The 16,724-nt window shown below is 46.7% G+C and overlaps 2 pseudogenes; one reads left to right on the top strand and one right to left on the bottom strand.

The window, feature by feature from the left end:
* The first annotated feature begins 2,811 nt into the window (after nt 1–2,811).
* Nucleotides 2,812–3,890, top strand: LOC123065908 (BTB/POZ and MATH domain-containing protein 1-like; annotated as a pseudogene).
* An 8,362-nt stretch (nt 3,891–12,252) lies between these two features.
* LOC123071368 (heat shock cognate 70 kDa protein-like) lies at nt 12,253–15,095 on the bottom strand (annotated as a pseudogene).
* Between the last annotated feature and the right edge of the window lie 1,629 nt (nt 15,096–16,724).

The following is a 16,724-nucleotide window of genomic DNA, read 5'->3' as shown; positions in this document are numbered from 1 at the left end:
GTTGCCCTGAGAACAAGATATGTGCAGCTCCTATCGGGATTGTCGGCGCATCGGGCGGCTTTGCTGGTCTTGTTTTACCATTGTCGAAATGTCTTGTAAACCGGGATTCCGAGTCTGATCGGGTCTTCCTGGGAGAAGGTATATCCTTCGTTGATCGCGAGAGCTTATCATGGGCTAAGTTGGGACACCCCTGCAGGGTATAATCTTTCGAAAGTCGTGCCTGCGGTTATAGGCAGATTGGAATTTGTTAATGTCCGCTTGTAGATAACTTGACACCAGATCTGAATTAAAACGCATCAACCGCGTGTGTAGCCGTGATGGTCTCTTTTCGGCGGAGTCCGGGAAGTGAACACGGTTTTGGGTTATGATTGACGTAAGTAGGAGTTCAGGATCACTTCTTGATCATTGCTAGCTTCACGACCGTTTCGCTTGCTCTCTTCTCGCTCTTATTTGTGTATGTTAACCACCATATCATGCTTAGTCGCTGCTGCAACCTCACCACTTTACCCCTTCCTTTCCCTTTAAGCTTTGCTAGTCTTGATACCCATGGTAATGGGATTGCTGAGTCCTCGTGGCTCACAGATTACTACAACAACAGTTGCAGGTACAGGTTATGCGATGATCATGACGCGAGAGCGATGCTTGCTTGCGTTGAGTTCTTCTTCTGCTTCTTCAATCAGGGGATAGGTTCCAGGTCGGCAGCCTGGGCTAGCAGGATGGATGTCGTTTGAGTTTCTGTTTGTGTTTCATCTGTAGTCGGATGATGCTCTTATGTATTGTGATGTTGTATTCGTGTTTTATGTATCCACATCTATTATGTAATGTTGATGTAATGATATCCACCTTGCAAAAGCGTTTCAATATGCGGTTCTATCCTTGGTTGGACCTTCAAGTCTCTTTAGGATAGTATCGCATATTGGGCGTGACACACTAGTAGAGATGGGGTAAGGTAATTGACGACTTTTTGCGTGTTGACACAGATCACAAACTGACTCAATACTATTCTCATAAGAGAGTTTATTTTTGCTAAGAACATATTTAACTATGACTGAAGATGGATGACCTAAACGACTATGCCACCTTGATGATGATGGCTTGGTGACAATGTTTTCTTGCGTATTGGACCAGGAAGATGATGATGATGATATGAGTGGGTAGAGGCCTCCCACGCACCGTCCTCTAAGAATGATTCTCCTTGTTTTCAAGTCCTTGACCAAGAAAAAATAAGGATAGAATTCTATAAGAACATTGTTATCAAGAGTGAATCTATGAACGGAAACAAGATTTTTGGATGTTTGAGGAACATGCAAGACATCTTTCAAGTGCAAATTTTTCATGGGGTTTTTAACAATTGAACTACCAATATGTGTGATATTCATACCAGAACCGCTTGCCGTGCGAATTTGGTCGCCTCCGTTGTATTTCTCCCACATTGTTAACTTGTCAAGTTCTCCTATAATGTGATTTGTTGTTGCACTGGCGGCGTACTAGTTGGCGTCCACGCCATAGGAGACAGCATGCGCCTCCTTCTCTTCTTGATCGTTCTCTTTATAGCACTACCAGCAAACACGTGCACCTCTTGGATGATGTCTGTAGCAAATCTGACTATCAGGATAGTCATGTTGCTTCTCGCGCACCTGCTGCTATTGTTGCTGTCGAGTACGTCTCCTGAAGTCGCCGCCTCCATTGGCAGGAGAGGGCTGGTGGTCACCGCGATCACCACGGCCGCGCCCCCTGCCTCCTCGCCTGCGAGACCTGCCGCGGGACAGACAATGACCTCTGTAAACCGCGTTTGCAAATGAATGAAAACCGCCTGAGGAGGAGTCACCTAGCATCTCCATCCTTTGATCGAAGGCAGATATTTGAGCGAAGAGATCGTCCGCCGTGATAGTGCCCTTGATAGCGCTGATCGCCGCCACCACAGAGTTGTAGTCGCGGTCCAGCCCTGCAAGGATATAATCCACCATCTCTGGATCAGATACGGGACGCCCAGCAGCAGCTAGTTCATCCCCAAGGCTCTTGATCTTTGCCATGTACACTGAGCTTGACATGGTGTCCTTCTTGGTATTTGTGATTGCAGTTCTCAGATTGGTGATCCGGGACTGCGATTGTGAGGCGAAGAGGTTTGTGATTGTTGTCCAGAGCTCGAAGGTGGAATCCTTCCCGACGACTTGTGCGAGAATCTCTGGAGACATGGAGTTGAGGAGGTATGACAGGACCTGCTGGCCTTTGGCGATCCAGGCCCCGTACAGGGGATTCGGCTTTAGGGCCGTGGTCTTGTCCGCCTTCGTGACCTCCACCATCCTAGGCGGAGTGGCGTCAGAATTGTCCAGGAGCCCCGTGACCTGCGCACCTCGCAGGGCCGGGAGAACCTGCGTCTTCCAGAGGATATAGTTCCCTCTTGCAAGCTTCTCAGATGGCGGCGAACCGAGGTTGAGGGCGACGCCGGCTGAGGAAGACATGGAGACGATGATGTGTGATCTAGGGTTTCGATACGTGGCTAGATGTATTGGGAAGAGGTGGCTCTCATGACCATGTAGGATTTCGTGGAAGCGTTCCTACTCCCTCGAGGGGAGCCGCGTGAGTTTGGCGTACAAGGAGAGGCCGATGGCCGATGGCCTTGCCTTGGCGTACAAGAAGAGGTACAAGAGTTTGGTTACAATATGAGATAAAGGAAGAAGTTGAGGTTACAACGCTAGTTCTAACAAATTTTTCTGAACGTCGAGCCCTGCCTCGTCTTTTCAATCGGAAATTCCTCTTCGCCGCGCCGCCGCCGCCGCTGCCCTAAATTCCACCACGCAAACACCGGCAATGGCATCGTCGCAGAGGACAATCACCATGACTTCATCGAGGTCCAGCCTAGGGACCGCACGAGGAGGGCACGCGTTCGAGATATCTTGGTACAGCTAGCACAAGGGCCTTGGCATAGGCGAATCTGTCCGCTCCGCCACCTTCACTGTCGGTGGCTGCGAGTGGTCCATCGTCTTCTACCCCGACGGAGAACTGTATGAACACCAAGAATACGTCTCGGTCTTTCTTGAGCTACTGACGTTGGAGACCGACGTAAGGGCGGGCTTCGACATGAGTCTGGTCGTCCCGTCGGACCCGGCCACCACCAGGTTGATCCATCGGGTGGCTCCCATGCTTTTCGGCCACATACAACCCGACTGGGGGCTTCCCAAGTTCATGAAGAGGGCAGTCTTGGAATCATCACCGTACCTGGAGGATGACCGCCTCGTGATCAAGTGCGAGGTCACCATCGTCAGGCAACCGCAGGTGGAGGAGACCGCGCCGGACTTCCAGGTCCAGGTGCCGCCCTCTGATCTGTACGACAACTTGGGAAACTCTTAGAATCAGGGGAGGAAGCAGATGTAATTTTCAAGGTTAAAAGGGAGTCTTTTTTTGCCCACAAGATTGTGCTTGCAATGCGGTCACCGGTATTCAAGGCGGAGCTTTATGGGCCGATGAGCGACAAAAGAACAGGGAGGATAACCGTCAAGGATATGCAGCCTGGTGTCTTCAAGGCGTTGCTTAAGTTTATCTACACTGATTCATTGCCTTCCATGCTTGACCTCTGCGACAGTGACCAGAAAGAAATGGTCAAGCATTTGCTTGTGGCTGCAGATAAGTATGCCATGGAAAGACTGAAGCTAATCTGCGAAGGCATTCTTTGCAGGAGTCCCGACGTTGATTCTGTGGCGATGACATTAGTTCTGGCTGACCAGCATCATTGCAGCAACCTTAAAGATGCTTGCGTTCAATTTATGCTCACGGCTAATAGAATGGATGTTGTGCTGGCAAGCAAAGGCTACACACACCTTAAAAGGTCTTGTCCTCCTGTCATAGTTGATATCTTTGAGAGGGCAACTAAGTCTCGCAAGATTTTGTAAGCTCATGTTGGGTTATCAGGATGTAGTTATCTTACATATGACTTGGTAGTATGTAGCCACCTGAAACCAACTCTCCTTATCCTCTGGTTATCGGAGATCTTTTGGAAACTCTATGTCTTGGATGTAATGATGAATCACCTTATATGTATTCCTGTTTTATAGCTTTTGCAAACTGTATGCTATATGCATAGATCACCTGTTTCTCTAAGATTGATCTGGGCTAACAATACATTAGGTTCTACAATTTTGATCATAGTTGTTCATTCCCTTTCGCAAAGAAGTTAATAATTACTTCTTTTTGTTGTGGAAGCATGGAGCATTAGGAAATAGAACATCAATAATGCTTTGATTGCCTAAATGATGTTGGGATTATTAACCATAAAAGTTATGCCATGCACAAGAAGGTTGTTGCTTTATCTGTAAAGCGGGGCGAAAGCCTGTCTCGAGAGGTTTATATACTTTCGTCTTTTTTGTTCATTATCATCTAATTTATTTATAAGATCATGAACAGTATATAACTTGAGTATACAAGCAATTTGTCTTACACCCCAAGTGATGAGGATATCAGTACTACAGTTACACCCACAATCCCTGCAGCTACATATATACTGGACTAATTACTAGAGCTCGCGCACGCCAATTAAATTATCAGGTACTTTCGTTTCTTGGTAATGATTCTAGTGTTCATAAGAATATGATGCTGCCTAAATCGGATACATTTATTTTGCTTACAAATGAAGGGCCTAGCTTGGACAAGAAGGATGAACATTGGAGCAAGATCAAACATGATGATGATAGCATGCGCAAAGGGAAGAAGGATGGAGTTTCAAGTGATGATTTCAGGGATTTGAAGCCACCATAATGGCATGAAGGCTTAAACGAAATATACAAGATGCTACTTCATAAATCTTGTCCAGAGGCTATTATAGGTGCTGCGTCACTTTATTATTGGGCCAGGCCCATGTAATTTTGAAATACTTCAGTATAGGCTGTTTTAAGAGTCTGTATGTGTGGGGAACAGAGTTAGGTTTGGTTTCGGACCCCTCCTCCAAGGGGAAACGACATCCCCCCTCCATTAGGGCGTCGTTTAGACTTCGAGTTTTTTTTAGATTAAAAGTTCGTCATAGTTGCAACTTCGCGTACTTCATTTGTGTTCTACGACCAGACAAAGACATCACAGAACCCCACCTTCATTAACAAAACTTTTCTCTTATATTCATAATATCCAGATTGCAATTTCAATTTCTTACTTGTTCTTCGTTTGCATGCAGGAAACAGACCCTCGTGGTCAGGTTGATCGTGCTCCGGGGTTGTCAATAACTCTTGGAGTTGGTTTAGCGATTGCTAAGGCGCGACGTCCTCGCACGTTCGTAGTCGGATCATCAAAGTCCACTCTAGCAAAAATGATAGCCACCATCTCATCGAAAGACGTGATACCTTTGTCTCTCTCAAATGGTATCAGATTTCCAGGTTGTTCAGTGAGATTTTCCTATTTTTCGTAGTTTAGATCGCATCTATTCTTCATACCCACGGTCCATGAAAAAGCCAAAACAAAATTAGGGTTACTTCATCATATCCAAACCAATTTGAGCCATTTGCATAATCTTTTCTGTGTTTGCTTTGTTGAATTTGCGGTTGCATCATCGTGTCACGTTGTTGATCTTAGTGTCTAGTCTTTTAGAGTTTTAAGTTCTGTTCACAAGTTGTCATGCCGCCGCCGCGCCATCGTCATCGTCACTGCCATATACCACCACCGCACCATCTGAATCACCGCTGCCATATACCAACACCAATCCGAGTCCACCTCCCATACATATTCACCGCCATCACGCCAATTCGACTCCACCTCCCATACATATCCGCCGCCATCAGGCCAATCCGAGTTCACCTCCATCATAGATTCGCCACCAGTCCGTGTTCCACCGCACCTACATATATCTACCACTAGCCCGAGTTCCACCAGATTCATCTCCACCACCAGTCCTAGTTCGAGTCCAATATTTGTTTCTTTGTTGTTGATTACCAGATCACGCCATACTACGTGTCGTGACAGAGTCGTACTTCCCAACTTCTGTGATACCCGTAGAAGAAAAATAGTTCCAGTTTAAAAAAAGCTAAGTCTAGAAAATTCTGGCTAGATAGTTTTTAGACTACTAGCGCATATACTCGTGCGTTGCAACGCGAGTCAAAATTAAGGAACACTCGGATTTAATGAAAATGAAGTACGAATGTGCTTCATTGTCCGGTATGTTTGGAGCTAAGCCGAATTATTCTGCTCCTCCAACAGTCTCTTTTCTTGGGACTTCCCCGTTTAATGGTAGTGCAATGTCTATATTTAATAATCGTGGACCTTTTATAATTCTCGACTTACGGAAGAAAAAACAACGGATGGACAAAAAACCAAAGATACCCCTACCGAATAAGAATGGCCTAAAACACCAGTGTGATGATTTGATCTGTGACCCGCATCAATTATTCACAACATGAAAATAATTATACTTTAAGCCATACCATCTTTACAAAATGAATAGGAAATGTATGCATTATTTGGTTTGCAACTTATGTGGTTTTATGTTGATCTTCCAGTCCATTTGGATTCCATCTAAAGGGCTTTCTAAATTCAACTTTTTTTGAATTTTATTCAAACTTGTCCAAAATTACAGCCCATTTGGATTCCATTTAAAGGGTTTTCTAAATTCAAACGTCTTTGAATTTTATTCAAACTTTTCCAAATTTTCATCTTCCAAAAAAATCCTCAAACCAATTCCATAAAAAACTAAATATTTTTCTAAGTCCAGAAAATATGTTTCCCTTGTGAGATTTCCTCTTTATTTATTTTCTCAAAGTTTCTGTTTAGATTCCATCTAAAGGGTTTTTTAAATTCAAATGTGTTTGAATTTTATTCAAACTTGTCCAAATTTAAATCTTCCAAAAAAATCCTCAAACCAATTTCATAAAAAAACTAAATATTTTCCTAAGTCCATAAAATATGTTTCCCTTATGAGATTTCCTCTCTATTTATTTTCTCAAAGTTTCGGTTTAGAGATAGAAAGTAGAAAAAGGATTGGGAGAGGGAACCCGTGAAGCCCAGCAAGGCCGGAAGCCTAGGCCCACCTGACCCTCTCCAATTTTACTTAAAAATTTACATATCCAAAAAGTGTTTTTTCATCTCCAAAAAATGTTCAACTCCAACAAATAATGCAAAAACAAAGATATAAAAGAGCAACTCCAATAGAAGATGTAAATTGAAGATGTAAAACTACAAACTTCAACTAGTACATGTTTGTTCTTCACAATTGCATATGTATTGAACAAAACTCCAACTATACATGTAATTTTAGTTTTGCAAATTCATCACACACACACACACACATAATCAACGACTGTATGCAGCAGCACCCAAAGTCCTGTACTGCAGCCAAAAATCCAAAATGCATAGCCGTATTCTGTACTGCGAGTCAAAAAATTAGGACAACGCAAACGCCCACACGTGTAACACACACGTCCTATAACACACAGACTGCACCATGTCATCGCATGCACGTATGTGGGGATCTTTTTGGATTTTTAGTTTTTAAAATATTTTATCTCTTAAATGAAAAATCCAATTGAAGATCCATTTTCATCATTAAATCTATCGCGACGAGATCTTTGAAACTAGATCTCATATCAATATATTCCGACGAAATTTTTTTGGGTTAAAAGTTGCCATGTGTATTGCACATGAATTGCCATGATGTTTACACTAAAATTGTCATGATATGTTTTAACTATTTTCTTCTACATTTAAAAGTAAATTTTGATATATTATAAAACGGAGAATTAAGAAACTAGACTTGCCATGAACCATAAACTAAAATTGTCATGATAGATGCACTTAAAATTTCCATGGTTCATACAAAAAATAATTTTTATGGTCAAAGTACTGGAATTGTCATCATCAAAAAACTAATATTGCCATGCTCTACAAACTAAAATTGCCACATGGCAACTTTAGTTTAAGCACTATGGCAACTTAGTGTAAACATCATGGCAACTTTTGGGCAAATTATTTTTTGTCGCAACATATCAACATGGGGTCTAGTTTTGAAGATCTCGTCGAGACGGATTTAATGGTGAAAACATATTTTTTAATTTGATTTTTTAATTAAGAGATAAAATATTTTTAAGCCAAAATCCAAAAAGATTCCTGCTGATGTCATCTGTTCATACGTGTCAAAATAAGTGGTGATGGAGGCGTGTGGGTGATGTGCAAGATGCCACACATGTGGGCGTTAGTTTTTTTTGAAAATTTAAAAGGCCAGAGCACGGGACGGTCGCCGCTGAGGCGCGCGCACGGAACCGGCTGGATCGAGCGGCCCTCTGCCCTGCCTCCGCGCTCGTCCTAGCTGGCCACGGCGATGAAGGCGGCCGGTTCCTGTGCGGTTTACTTATGCGACTGCCATGGTGGATCGAGTAGCGGTGACCTTCGCCGACGCACCCTCGAGCAGCTACAGGTTCGAGCAGCGGGGATGGCTGGCGGCGTACTGGAATAGGTAGGGAAGGCGCCGGAGCTGGGTAGGGAAGGCGCCGGAGCTGGCCAGGGCGGCGGCGCGGCGCTGGAGCTAGCCGGAATCGATAGGCGGCGGCGGCGACGGCGGTGGTGGAAAAAGGATCGGGCAATGGAACTTCCATGCTCGCTGTTGGCGTTCATTCGCGGCGGTTTACATCTCCTGGCTCATGATGTAAATTTGCAATGCAAGGTGTTGTATTTTACATCTTCAAAAGACGGAGATGTATTTTTTTTTCATCTACATCATCTATAGGAGAAAGGCTTTTGGACTTTAAAAATGCGAAAGCTAGGTATTTTTGCATCTACATCTCTACTTTTAATGGAGTAGATAGCCTGGTACAGTCTTTTGATTTGAAAGCAAATAATGGAGATTTGTGTGGTTTGGCTTCACCTTCTTTTCTTTTTCGTCTTTTCAGATCAGTGAAGCAAAGATACACTTTGCATTGACAGTTGTTAATGCTAGGAGTGGTGGCAGTCGTCGTGATCCCTTTGAAGAAAACTACACTCATCAGTTAAAATATGATGAAACGGAACAATTAGACAAGTTGAAAGAATCAACACAAACACTATGCATTGGTGTGGCTCTAATTGCAACTGCGACGTTTACTGTTACTTTTGCCCTTCCTGGAGGTTACAAAGCGGATGAACATATTAATGGAGGAACACCAACACTTGCCGGGAGTTATGCATTTGATGCATTCATAATAGCCAGCACATTCTCCTTCGTCTTGTCTGGGATGGCTATGGTAGGTCTCATGTATTCTGGATACTCCATTTTAAACCCACAGACCCGTAGAATTTACTTAATCGCAGCCTTGTATTTTGGGTCAACATCGGCCACATGCTTCATAACAACTTTTGCACTAGGTTTGTACATCGTGCTAGCACGAGTTGCTCACAAGTCTGCCGTTGCTATCTGCGTCATTAGCCCTCTTGTTGTCATATGCAAACAAATGGACTTTTGGTTAAAGTCAGCTCTTCTGGTACAACCATTATGTACTCGAATTGGGCTAACTCGTGCACTGGTAATTGTGACAACGAGAATCCTTTTCAGCCTGTTGATGGAATTTTGGCCCATAATATTCATTTTCGTTTGGGCCACATATACAAGGAATCAGTTTTAGAAATGGAGCAGATACAACTACGAGCACTCGTGCCTTGAAGATGCATCAAATACATAACTTTCTCGGTGAGATGTTTTCATCGACGTCCTGGGGATTTGGGGTTTTGGATTTACTGTAGTTGTCAGTCTATTCTTATCTTCAGAATCTTTTCGTATGTTTCAATAATGTTGTGATGTACCGTTGTTCAACAATTTGTGCTCATAGTCATGTAAATGCCGATTACCGCTGCTATCTAAAACTTCTTTGAATTATGCAACTATTTTTTTTTCCATGTACCACCTGTATTTCTGTATGTAAAAAATTAACTGTAGGACAAATTCACACGCAAATAAATCTTTCAACATATCTAACAGTTTATATTGTATAATGTAACCACTGCCTTGATACTTGCCCTTGGTGTTAGTACTCTGCTTTGCTACCTTAATGATTTGGGTAACTGTTTGTCCTCATATATGAAGTTTCATCAAGTGTCCAATGTTGTGTCAAACGACTTATGTGCAGGACATATTTTACACAATCCCGCCTTACTATCGCGCTCAAATGTTTATTTACTACTTCATCCGTCCCAAAAAGCTTGTCTGGACAAATCTAAGACAAGCTTTTTGGGATGGAGGTAATATAATAATAGGAAAGGAGGCAATTACAAGTTTGGTGAAGGGCAAGGGCTCGATCTCCGGTTCTCACCCATGGAGCGCGCGCTATTTTGGGCATCCACGACCATGGCCATTGGGAATGGGCGGACCACCCTGCTCTGGGAGGACCGCTGGATCAATGGCCAATCCGTCCGCGAACTCTTACCTAATCTTTACGATTGCATACCCAAGCGATGTCGCATGGCAAGAACCATGGCGGACGGGCTGATTGGCAACTCCTGGGCATGCGACATTCACGGCAACCTGGGCTTGCACGAGATTGGGCAGTATCTGCAGCTATGGCAGGTCATGCCACGCACGATGCTCTCCGCCGCCCCGGACCAGCTGATTTGGAAATGGACAGCGAGCGGCACCTACTCCGCACAATCCTGCTACTAGGCCACCTTCCCTGGATCGACCACTTGCTACTCCTGGAAGCTCATCTGGAAGAGTTGGGCGTCACCAAGAGTGAAATTCTTTCACTGGCTGGCCAACCAAGACCGGTGCTGGACGGCCGAGAGGCTGGCTCGACATGGACTGCAACATCACCCCCACTGCCTCCTATGCGATCAAGAACCGGAGACGCTCCGACACTTGCTACCGGAATGCCCCTTCACCCACTAGGCATGGCATGAGGTTCTGGCTTGGCTGCGCATTCCAGCCCCGATCCCCAACCGCGAACCCTCCCTCATGGACTGGTGGAAGCACGCCAAGGAGAACACACCACCAGGACTTCACAAAGCCCTGAAATCCGCTGCGCTGCTCGTGCCCTGGATGGTTTGGAAACACAGGAACAGCTGCGTCTTCGGCAACGCAACGCCATCCATGAACACGCTTCTCTACAGGATCAAGGGCGAGGCCTCCTCTTAGGCGGCTGCTGGGGCACCCGGCCTCCGGCTGGTACTGCCACAAACATGGGATGTACACTAATCACACCGTAATTCACGCGTCATGGGACGTTTGTAACTGAACTCCTCATTTTTCAATGCAAAGAAACGCAAAGCTTTTGCGTTTTCTCGAAAAAAAAAGTTTGATGAAGAGTGGGTAATTAGCATGCTTACCACTATACACCAAACCAACAACGACAGGTTGGTTCGCAATTCTTTTTAGAAAATAACACTTGAACTGGAAGAGAACATCCATAAAAGCTGTAGGGGGCATCATGGCTTGTGGTGCCTCTCTGCCGATGAGGTGATCGTTGTCGCTCCAGTCCTGAGTCTTCGTGGCCATCTTGGCCAACACCAGCATTGCGTACTCTTTGATCGTGGCTGCAAGCCCGCAACCGCCAGCTCTAGTGAGGGAACCGTCGAATATCCCAGCCTCCATGGCCAGCAGCACGGCCCTAGATGGCGGCATGGAACGCATTCGTGTTCGTTTTCTTTAGCGAAACGCATTCGTATTTGTACCAGCTCACATTGAGCTTCAATTGATTCCTCGAGTTCTTCTTCCAGGGAGCTTAGTGATTTAAAAGATTATTGGTGATTCTGAATCATATGGTCTCTTTGAATGGTACCAAAGACAGTGGAGCAACAATGATCCCATGAATTTGCTAGAATCTGCTTTGCAATCTTCACTCCCTGAACGAGCAAATTCACTCTCAACCAAGGCTGCTCCCCCCTGCTCTGCGGTGAATGTCCTCGTCAACGAGTATTCAAGCAAAATTCAGTACAGCGCTGGTACTCGCTTCAGGGAAGTTTACCGAGATCTTGGCCGTTGGCACAGCAACCCTGTCTGAAGGAGGAACAAAAGAAAAAGTACTCTCTTTGTTTCTAAATATAAGCCTTTTTAAAGATTTCAATACGAAAGAGTGAATCTACACTCTAGAATACGTCGATATACAACCGTATTCATATCTACTTATATTATGGGACGGAGGGATGGGACGGAGGGAGTAGTTTATGTTGAAATCTCTAATAGGACTTTCTGTAGTGAACGTCAGATTTTGCACTCTGAAGCCTAAACCCATGGTCAAGTCAGTTGATCGTGCGGTGGCACGTTTTGCACAGATATACAAGAACGAAACAGGGAAGATAACTTGATCCAAGCAAACACCCGGTACAACGCTGGCTACTTAAATCGATCGAAAGTTGAGGATTACATCAACAACACTGACATCCATCCAAAAGATCTCCCTCTCGACTCAGCCACACTAAAAAACCTGCCTTGAGAACAGCCAAACACTACAATCCATCACTCTTCAGAGTTCAGAGACTTCAGACTCCCGCTGCCAAAATCACCACCGCTCTCAGCTTAATCGACCTCCTCGATCTTGGGCCCCGCACCGCTTCCGCCGGCCGGCGCATCCTCATTCATGCCGGCGGCACCGCCCATGCCACCCATGTCCGGCCCTGCGCCCTGGTACATCTTGGCGATGATAGGATTGCAGACGCCCTCCAGCTCCTTCATCTTGTCCTCGAACTCGTCCGCTTCCGCGAGCTGGTTGGTGTCGAGCCAGCTGATGGCGCCGTCGATGGCGTCCTCGATCTTCTTCTTGTCGGCGGCCGGGAGCTTGGACGCGATCTTGTCGTCCTTGACGGTGTTCCTCATGTTGTAGGCGTAGTTCTCCAGCGCGTTCTTGGCCTCCACCTTCTTCTTCAGCTCCTCGTCCTCGGCCTTGTACCGCTCCGCCTCCTGCACCATCTTCTCGATGTCCTCCTTGCTCAGCCGCCCCTTGTCGTTGGTGATGGTGATCTTGTTCTTCACGCCGGCGGTCTTGTCCTCGGCCGACACGTTCAGGATGCCGTTGGCGTCGATGTCGAAGCAGACGGTGATCTGGGGCACGCCGCGGGGGGCCGGGGGGATGCCGGACAGCTCGAACTTGCCCAGCAGGTTGTTGTCCTTGGTCCGCGCGCGCTCGCCCTCGAAGACCTGGATCAGCACGCCCGGCTGGTTGTCCGAGTAGGTGGAGAATATCTGCTCCTTCTTGGTCGGGATGGTGGTGTTCCGCGGGATGAGCGTCGTCATCACGCCGCCGGCGGTCTCCAGGCCGAGGGACAGCGGCGTGACGTCGAGCAGGAGCAGGTCCTGCACCTTCTCGTTGCCCTCGCCGCTGAGGATGGCGGCCTGCACGGCGGCGCCGTAGGCCACGGCCTCGTCGGGGTTGATGCTCTTGCACAGCTCCTTGCCGTTGAAGAAGTCCTGGAGCAGCTGCTGCACCTTGGGGATGCGGGTGGATCCGCCGACGAGCACGACGTCGTGCACGGTGCTCTTGTCCATCTTGGCGTCGCGCAGGCACTTCTCCACGGGCTCCATGCACTTGCGGAACAGGTCCATGTTGAGCTCCTCGAACCGAGCCCTGGTGATGGTCGAGTAGAAGTCGACGCCCTCGTACAGGGAGTCGATCTCGATGGTGGTCTGGGCGGTCGACGACAGGGTGCGCTTGGCGCGCTCGCAGGCCGTGCGCAGCCGGCGCAGCGCGCGAGGGTTGCCGCTGATGTCCTCTTGTGCTTGCGCTTGAACTCCTGGACGAAGTGGTTCACCATGCGGTTGTCGAAGTCCTCGCCGCCGAGGTGGGTGTCGCCGGCGGTGGCCTTCACCTCGAAGATGCCCTCCTCGATGGTGAGCAGCGACACATCGAACGTGCCGCCACCGAGGTCGAAGATGAGCACGTTCTTTTCGCCAGAGCTGCTGGCCTTCTTGTCAAGGCCGTAGGCAATGGCGGCGGCAGTGGGCTCGTTGATGATGCGCATCACATTGAGGCCGGCGATGACCCCGGCGTCCTTGGTGGCCTGACGCTGCGAGTCGTTGAAGTAGGCCGGCACCGTGACGACGGCGTTCTTGATGGTGGTGCCGAGGTAGGCCTCACCGATCTCCTTCATCTTGATGAGCACCATCGAGGAGATCTCCTCGGCGGCGAACTGCTTCTCCTCGCCCTTGTACTGGACGACGATCATCGGTTTGTCAGCAGGGCCGGGGATGACCTTGAACGGCCACAGCTTCATGTCGCTCTGCACCGACGGGTCGGTGAACCGCCTGCCGATCAACCGCTTGGCATCTGCGATGGAGATGGAGCAGGAATGTCAGTCAAACTGTTCGACTGGATAATTGACGCTCAAACTCATAACAAAAGCAAACAAGCAGAGCAGCAGTAGAGCTTTGACAAGTCAAGGAACTGTTTAAAAGTCCCAAACAAGAAACCGAAATTTACCCCCAAACAAATTGTTCAGCTAACCCAGCAAGTTATCTTCCTTCCCATTGTTCAGCACAGAAATCTTAATCAGCAATTTTTTACAGAATCTCGCTGGAACTAAGCGGATTTTAATTCTAGATCAGATTGATTGCATATATTTCCGCCGGTTCTTCGAATACATGAGAATGCAGAATTGGACGACGCCAACTTGGCTCTACATTCCTTTGCTACTCGTTAAGCTCAGTGAACAAACAAATTTAGAAAACAAAATTCAGACTACATACTACAATGATCTGCATTGCGGTACATAATCGCATAAAAAACGCATACACGCACATAATCGAGCACAGCATCAACCGTAGCAGTACAAGCACGAACACGAGATGATCCATCTAAGCTAGAAGAAGAGGAGCAGTGCAGGAGGACGTACCGAAGACGGTGTTGGTGGGGTTCATGGCGACCTGGTTCTTGGCGGCGTCGCCGATGAGGCGCTCGGTGTCGGTGAAGCCAACGTAGGAGGGCGTGGTGCGGTTGCCCTGGTCATTGGCGATGATCTCCACTCGGTCGTGCTGCCACACGCCGACGCACGAGTAGGTGGTGCCCAGGTCGATGCCGATCGCTGGGCCCTCTCCTCCATTCTTCGCCATCTCCTCTCTAAGCTTGAATGGGGAAACGGAAACTCGAAGGCGAAATCGGAGCTAAGAACTCTACAGATCTGAGAGAAATCGCTTGCTTGCTTGCGAGTTGGGAATCGCGATGGAACTGATGTGGGGAGGGACGAACGGGGGGCGCGAACGATATTGTAGATCAGCCCTACATTTGCCCATTATTGTAGATCAGCCCTACATTTGCCACAACGATATTCTTCACTATTTGTATTCTAGCCATAGTTTAAAAAACCCGGACCGAACCGGCGGTCGAACCGGAAAAAAGGGAACCGGCGGCCTCAGCTGTTTTCTAAGCTAATAAGACTGTTTTGCAATCAGACCGGAGAAAACCGATCGAAGCGGCTGGTTTTCTAGAAAGCCGGTTAAAAAACCGGGCCATTGAACCACGAAAAACCAAGAAAATGTTTTAATAGAAATTGGGAAAGTGGGATTCAATCCCATGTCGTGTGAGCAGTACGCGGGACCTCCCCACGGCCCAATAACCAACTCGGATGTGCTACTTTGTTGTCCACTGCATGGAAATAATTTTATTTGACCATTGTTTCACACTATATTAGCGCATATATTACTCAACATATATTATTTTATTGCTTAAAAAACCCGACAATCGAACCGATGAACCAGCGGTCCTATCGGTAAAAACCTGAACCGACAACTTTTCCGGTTCGATTTCCGGTCGATTTTTTAAACTATGATTCTAGCAAGCATTCCTACTCTTTGATACTATCACATTTGCTTGAGTTGCTACTGCTGCCGTTGCTACTACTGTTGTTACCCTACTACTATTGCTATCACTATGCTAATAATAACTTTTCGTATCAGCCAAGTAGTTGGCTTGTTTTTCTCTTTGTCGCTCTGAGGAACTGTCTCCTGGGAAGTGGGTTTGGCTGTACTATTTTGTCGTATTGGTGTTAGCTGGTTTTAGCCCTAGAATCGGAGTTTCGAATGTGAGCTCCAAGTGGCAGGTTTCCAGCTAGTGCTCCAACTCACTTTCTCCCCTCTACCTTATTCTCCTAGTCATGGTGTAGTCGCTACTTTAGGTTATGGTAACAAACTTTGTATTTTTGTTAAGAAATTAATGGAAAGGGAGAAAGGCCCGTTTGGAAAAAAAATTGGTGCAAGGAAGTGATTCTTGGGTGTGGTTGAATCGATAAGTCAGCTGGTAAGGCTTATAAATATTCTTCGGCTTCCCTTATGTCGAATCAATATATTTGGGGTAAAATACTACTCCCAAAGACTGTTGCGATCCCCTATACTTCTGGGTCATCGGGAGCATGGTAGCATGCATCGTTGAGGGCCGAGATGCACACACGTTTAGAGCCAGGCCGAAGGGTGAGTAGTCATGCACATGCCATGTGAAGCATGAACCGCCAATGAGGTATTTTGTCACTTGGTAAAGTGCTCAAGACATGTGCCTATGGAAAACATAGCAGATGTGACCTCATGAGACACCGATGCAAAGGTGGATGTGAGCATGGATAGGACGCCAATGTCAGAGGTAGGGGTCAGAAATCAATAGCCTTGGCGGTTGATGTCTGCTACACAACATTCTTCTTGTAGACTTGTGTTGGGCCTCCAAGCGCAGAATTTTGTAGGACAGTAGCAAATTTCCCTCAAGTGGATGACCTAAGGTTTATCAATCCATGGAAGGCGTGGGATGAAGATGATCTCTCTCAAACAACCTTGCAACCAAATAACGAAGAGTCTCTTGTGGTCCCCAACACACCCA

Source organism: Triticum aestivum, chromosome 3B (genome assembly GCF_018294505.1).
Source record: "Triticum aestivum cultivar Chinese Spring chromosome 3B, IWGSC CS RefSeq v2.1, whole genome shotgun sequence".
Lineage (NCBI taxonomy): Eukaryota > Viridiplantae > Streptophyta > Magnoliopsida > Poales > Poaceae > Triticum > Triticum aestivum.
This window is presented reverse-complemented; position numbering and strand designations above follow the sequence as displayed.